Source organism: Neophocaena asiaeorientalis, unplaced genomic scaffold (genome assembly GCF_003031525.2).
Source record: "Neophocaena asiaeorientalis asiaeorientalis breed wild unplaced genomic scaffold, Neophocaena_asiaeorientalis_V1.1 scaffold91, whole genome shotgun sequence".
Lineage (NCBI taxonomy): Eukaryota > Metazoa > Chordata > Mammalia > Artiodactyla > Phocoenidae > Neophocaena > Neophocaena asiaeorientalis.
Window position 1 is genome coordinate 8,537,028 of NW_020173198.1, and position 6,209 is coordinate 8,543,236.

The 6,209-nt window shown below is 47.5% G+C and overlaps 1 protein-coding gene and 1 pseudogene across 2 annotated transcripts in view; both read right to left on the bottom strand.

The window, feature by feature from the left end:
* Positions 1 to 4,911, bottom strand: part of VPS35L (VPS35 endosomal protein sorting factor like) — a 127,812-nt gene extending 122,901 nt beyond the window's left edge. For both annotated transcript variants that reach the window (XM_024744179.1, XM_024744180.1), the window contains exon 1: positions 4,825 to 4,911. The gene's annotated coding sequence lies outside the window, so the exon portion shown is untranslated. The remainder of the gene's footprint in view (positions 1 to 4,824) is intronic.
* On the bottom strand, positions 1,374 to 2,071 carry LOC112399282 (charged multivesicular body protein 4b pseudogene; annotated as a pseudogene).
* Positions 4,912 to 6,209: the final 1,298 nt, after the last annotated feature.

The window sequence follows — 6,209 nt, forward strand, 5'->3', positions numbered from 1 at the left end:
ACCACCTGCATCTGGAGGTAGAAGGACACCCTTGTCACCAGAGATGGGGAACTCAGGGCCAAGAAGCCTATATAAACGAACCTTGTTATTTCTTTAATACCACAAGCCTGCTGTTTAGATTCTTCACTAACTAAGCACCCAAAGCCCAATTTTCTTTGTTCTGTCAATTCCTCACAAATCTGGTCTCTTTGTCTAAAAAGTATAAAACCTGCCTGTTTCAGCCACTTCTTAGGTCCTGTATCTATGAGACCTCCAGAACACACAAATTAAAATGTGTTTCTTTTTCTCCCATTAATTTACCTTGTGTCAATTTTATTATTGGTCCAGCCACAAGAACTCAAGAGAGTAGGAGGGGGAATTTCCTCTCCCTGACACTATATACCAGGATACAGGACAAGCCCTTTACCTCTATTTCCTATGAGGTAGGTACTATCATTATGCCCATTTCTCAGATGGAGAAGCTGAGGCTGTTGGTAACTTGTGAGAGGTTAGCAAGTGATACAGACAGAGGCAAACTGAGGCAGCCTGCCTCTAGGATTCAGTAGTTCTACAGATCATCTATAGGTCAACTTGAGAATTCGAAAAAGCAATTGTCTTTTTTTTTTTTTTTAAGGACTGCGCTTTGAAATGTTTTTTTTTTTTAAGTGTGAGGGGAGGGAATTCTTTGGGGAAAAAATACTTGTTCTGGAAAAACCTTTTAAAAAACAAAAGGGAAGGAAACATTCACCCTTGCCGTAAGTTCATGTCAAGTTGCTATTCCGAGTTTTCAACCATTTCTTCCATTATTTCCTCAAATTTGCTCTCAGTTCCCTAGTGTTTCCTATAGGTTGAGATGTTAAAAGCATTTTCTTCAATGCCTGGGTCTTTAGTAAGGCTAACAGTGACCTCTAGTGGGCATTTTCTCAAAAAGCCTTACTCTTCTGCCCCCGAACATGAGCTGGTAAGCTGGTAAAAATACCCCCAACTCCCAGCAATGCGAAAGGGTGGTCTGGCTCCTTGGCAGCTGCCACAGAAAAAAGGCCAACATTTCATACCTCCACTCCTAGCTTGGTCTGGCCTCTGGCTACTCCAAGTGTGAGTCACAGATCACCAACAAGAGCATCACGTGGGGAGTACTGAAATACCCCTACAGAATCAGGGTCTGCATTTCTCCAAAATCCCCAGGTGACTGATATGCACATTAAAGGTCGACACTGCCCTGTTTTTAAATTATTTACATTGGGTAACATGAATGTGTAGAAATCCTACTACCAGTTACCAAATTAATCTCCTTATACTGGAAATACCGAAATCCAATAACTGCTTTTTAATTCTCAAGTGACTTTTTTTTTTTTGGGATTTGCAAATACAGTTTATTTTACAGATCACAGGCCACCAGAGTCTGTCTGGGCCCAGCCCGCGCTGGACCAGTTAAATGGATCCAGCCCAGGTCCCCAATTCCTTCATGTCGTCGTCTTCCTCTTCCTTCTTCTTGGTGGGTTTTGATGGTACGGATATAGAAGGAACATTTGGTAGAGGGAATGTTTCCGGTCCACTGATTTCCAGCAAATTCTTGCCTAGTTCTTCCTGTTCTAGTTCTTCTAATTCTGCCATGAGCTCATCCTCGTCAAACTCTTCTCCAAACCCTACAGGTTTTGAAATAGCTGTTGAAATCTCTTCTGCAAGTTCCTGCTGGTCAGCAATGTCCTGCATTAACTCATCAACTTTATCGATGTCCATGTTGTCATGGGCAGCCTTCATGGCTTTGGCGGCATAGCCCATGTTCTTGAGCACCTCGGTGTTGGTGTTAGCATTCTCCAGGGCCTCTCGCTGGAACTCGATGGTTGACAGTGTGCCATTGATCTGTGCCAGCTGCTTTTCATACCTCTTCCTGCGCTTCAGTGCCTGGAGGGCAGCGCGCTTGTTTTTGGTGCCATGCTTCTTGGCGGCTGTCAACTCCTGCTCGGATCTTCTTCTCCAGGAATTCCTGTTTCTTACTTAGCATCTCCTCCGTGTCCCGAAGCCTCTGGATGGCCTCCTGGGGGGTCGGGCCGCCCTTGCCCTCAAGTGACTTTTTAATTACTAATGACATAATCTGGCAACACAGTTTTTTATCCCCCAATCACAATATACTCCCCCTCCCCAATAGAGTTAAAATGATGTAGAAATTCTGACTCCAAGGAATGGTATTTTTAGCAGTGCTATGACCATAGGACTGAACAGGAAATGTAATCCACAGTGCACTGGACATCTCACAGGTGAGGTCAGTAATAACAAAAAGTGTGGGTGAGAAGAGGCATGCTGGGGAGACACATGAAAACACAGCAGGACTCAGGAACCTTGCTACCCAGGAATCTCAGCCCAGGACCTAGACTGTAGGGCCATATGACAATAATGATTAAGATCAGAGGTTTGGGACTTCCCTGGTGGTTCAGTGGTTAAGAATCCGCTTGCCAATGCAGGGGACACGGGTTCGATCCCTGGTCTGGGAAGATCCCCCATACTGCAGAATAACTAAGCTTGTGCACCATAACTACTGAGCCTGTGCTCTAGAGCCCATGAGCCACAACTACTGAGCCCGTGCACTGCAACTACTGAAGCCCGTGTGCAGCAACAAAGACCCAATGCAGCAAAAAAAAAAAAAGATCACAGGTTTGAGTTCCAAACCTCAGTGCTCCTTGCAGGCTATAAAGCTAAATGAACTGCTTCATCTTTCTGTCTCCACTTTCTTATCTGCAAAATGGGGTTTTTAGGAGATGAGATGTTGCACGTTCAGCACTTAGCACAGTGCCTGGCACAAGATAAAGGCTCGATAAATGTCAAATTTAATGACAGAAACATGTTTCTCCTCTGAGGGCCTCCTCAGTCTCCTCATTCATTCCATAAATATTACTCAGCACCTACTATCTGCCAAGCTCCATGCCAGGCTCTGGAGATACAATGATGGTTAAAACTCAGCCCCTTTAACTTAAGAAGCATCAAGTCTAGTGGGCAAACTGAAAGATGAACACACGCTACCACAGACAGAAATGTTTAGAGCACAGTCAGACTAGGAACTGTGGAGACCCTAGATGCTAAAGGGCTTATGGCATCTCTCTCTGTAAAGTATACCAAAGGTAAAAATGCACTGGGATTAAACAGCATCTTCCTGGATCTCTGATTACAAAATTCCAGCCAGATAAGTGCACTAAAGCTATATGTTTTGGTATATAAGCCTTAGTGATTTCCTAAAAGGGGTTTTGCTTGACTAGGTCAAAGAAAACTCAAGGCAGGTAAGAACTCACTGGCATCCAATCCTGATTTACCATACCGAGACTTTTGAAGGAAGACTCTGAGTTAGACATGTGAAGGGAACAAGAGAAAGACCGCTGTTTATCAAGCATAAAATCAGAAGTATGTATCTGATTATTTCTAAGGTCCAGGGCTGTATATTCTTTCATTTGCTCACTCACTCACTCATTCAATGTAAACCACTTTGCATCATTTGCAGAGAAAGATCAGAAAATAATCTCCCTTTCTCACGTGCCCAAATAATTCCACTACTACCATCACAACTTGCTCCGGTTCTTCACACACCCGCAGCAGCAGCTGGAGCCTGAAGCGCCAATCACTCCTAGCTACTCCAGCCACAAGAGGCCGACAGGCCCAGCCGCCTTGAAACGCGCCATTAGCTTCTTCTTGATGACCTCCTATTCATCCTCCAAAACCCAATTTAAGGCTCTTCCTCTCTCAAACTTTCCCCAAGCCGCCAGGTGTGCCTAATCCCCAATGCCTTCTTTGGATATCCTTCTATTCAGAAGCTTATCTGCGCCACTAAACTGTCAGCTCTTTGAGGCCAAGGAGTACGTCTGAGGGTTGTGTATCCTGAACGCCCAGTGCAGGGCCCTGCACAGAGTAGGATGAATGGCAGCCATTTCACAGATGAGAAAAGCAAGTCTCCTCTAGGTGAGCCCAGTCATTCAGAAAACTGCCAGGTCTTCCGAGTCGTCCAGACCGGAGCTGAGCCCACCATTTTCTGCAGCCATCTCCCCCAGAACCCGCGCCAACTTCTGGGAAAGCGGAGGCCGGGGAACTTGAGCTTTTTTTAGGGAATGAATGGAGAGGGTGGCGTGGAAGGCGCGGGGAGAGGTAGCGGAGGAGGGAACCAAGATCCCATCCGTCCGGCTTCAGGGAGGTCCTCTGAACCCGGGTAGCGGCCGGGGATCTGTGGTCAAGACCACCCGGAGATGGGGTGGGAGACTCTACCAAACCCAACAGAAAGCAGTTCACACACTCCCTCGCAGAGACACACACCGAGACAGAGACAGAATCCCAGAAACAACCAAAGACACCACCTCCCTTAAGCCCAGCCGCCGCTTCCTTCTTACCAAGGAAAGACCGCCATCTTCCCAGTCACATGACCGCTACTTCTGGCACCGCCAGCCCAATTCGCCCTTCCAGACCACGCCCCGCCCGGGGGCCATGTTTGTAAGGGGCGGACGCCCCTCCCCGCAGGGTCAGGGCCGCCATGTTTGTGAGGGGCGGGGCGCCCTCCCGCAAGGCACGGGCCTTGCCGCTCGGGAGGCCATGATTATGAGGGGCACCGCAGGCCTGGTGGCTGCTGGTACCGCAGCGCTGACATGAGCTGGCACTTGCGGCAGGTGGCCGCCTGGCCAGCCGGCGCCCTCTGGAGGCGGTGAAGAATCCAGACACCTGCGGAGAGAAGACGCTAACCGCGGCTGGGGTGGGAACAGCGTCGAGCCTGCGCGTGCTTTTGCGGCTAATTAGCAGTTTGGCTGGGTAAGCCACGCCCCCTCTGCAGGACACTGCGCCCACCTCCGTGCACCGGGGAATTTAGGCACTTACCGTACCCACCTCCCAGGACTAACAACCTGGGTCTCTAAGGGCAGCCCTAGATCCAAATGGGACAGCTTTCGACTGGAACTAAACTAACTGGAGAAAACGGGGTCAGCATTTCACCCCACTTGGCGAAGCCGTACGTTTCTATGAAGGTGGATATCCGTTTCCACTACAGAACTTCCGTGCTCTAGTCTAGTCTTCTCTGATTAAAAAAAAAAAAAAAATCACAGGATATTTTACTAAATGGTTGCCATAGTAAGCATGTGTCACGCCCTGTGCTGAACACTTTGCGTTCACTCTTCATTTACTCCCCACTGCAGACCTCTGAAATTACGGCAACCGGGATTTGACCTGACCCCAGACCTACTAGTTTAACAGGGGAGATCTAACGGAGGTGACTGTTGGTTAACAGTTGGTTCATCACAAGGCATCTGATCCTCACTTTTTTCCCTTTTTCTTTGAAATGTCTTTTCTGACAGGAGGAGGTCAGAAAACCACATTCTCAAAAATCTCCTCAGGAAAAGGCAGTAGAACACACCCTAACCCTCTAACGGAATACGTAGTTTATTTAGCACTCTGAGTCCTAGTTTCTTCAGCTGTGAACTTAGGATAATTCTGACCGAGGTGAAGGGAGATGATTATCAAATGCCCGGCAAATGGTCAGCACTCAGTTGAAGCAGTACATCACTCACTTGGCAGGCTGAAAAATCATATTGTAACTTCTGTGACCTTTCTGATTTCAGAGCTTTTCTTTCCAGGGCCACAGACGATGCAGTGTATCATAAAGCAGGGCTTCTCCCGTTTGAATTGCACAGACTCACCCGGGGATCTTAAAGGCAGGTTCTGATTCAGCTCTGGGGCAGGGCCTGGGCTTCTGCATTTCTAACAAGTCCCCGGGTGGCACTGCTGCTGGTCTCTGGATGCAGAAGGGGCTGTGATCGTTGTGGGTGGTAAAGGTGGGGAGGGGCAAAGAACACAAGCAGTGGCAGAGCAACAGCGTGCGCTCCTCAGCACATTCAGGCACACCCACTGATTCTGAACTCTTTAATAATGTCAGGTGTGTTACACAGATAATGGAGGTAACCCTGAAACAGGCTGTTATAAGTTATGTAAAGTGTGAAAGGGGATTCTTCCCACCATAGGCTGAGAAGCAAAACCACGCTTCTGGTGGCAACTTTGTCAATCACCTCAAGAAACTGCGTTGAGAGCCATAGAGAAACTGACCAAAAGGGAACAGATTAAATAAATAAGTGAAAAGGTAATATTTTACTGTCAAGTATAATTTTGGTTAGACATGGTATTTGTTCTCAGAGCTGTCCTTTAGAGCCTAACCGACGTGACTCCACTGCACCATACCCCAATCGGATTTGCTGCATTCCATGACTGAAAGT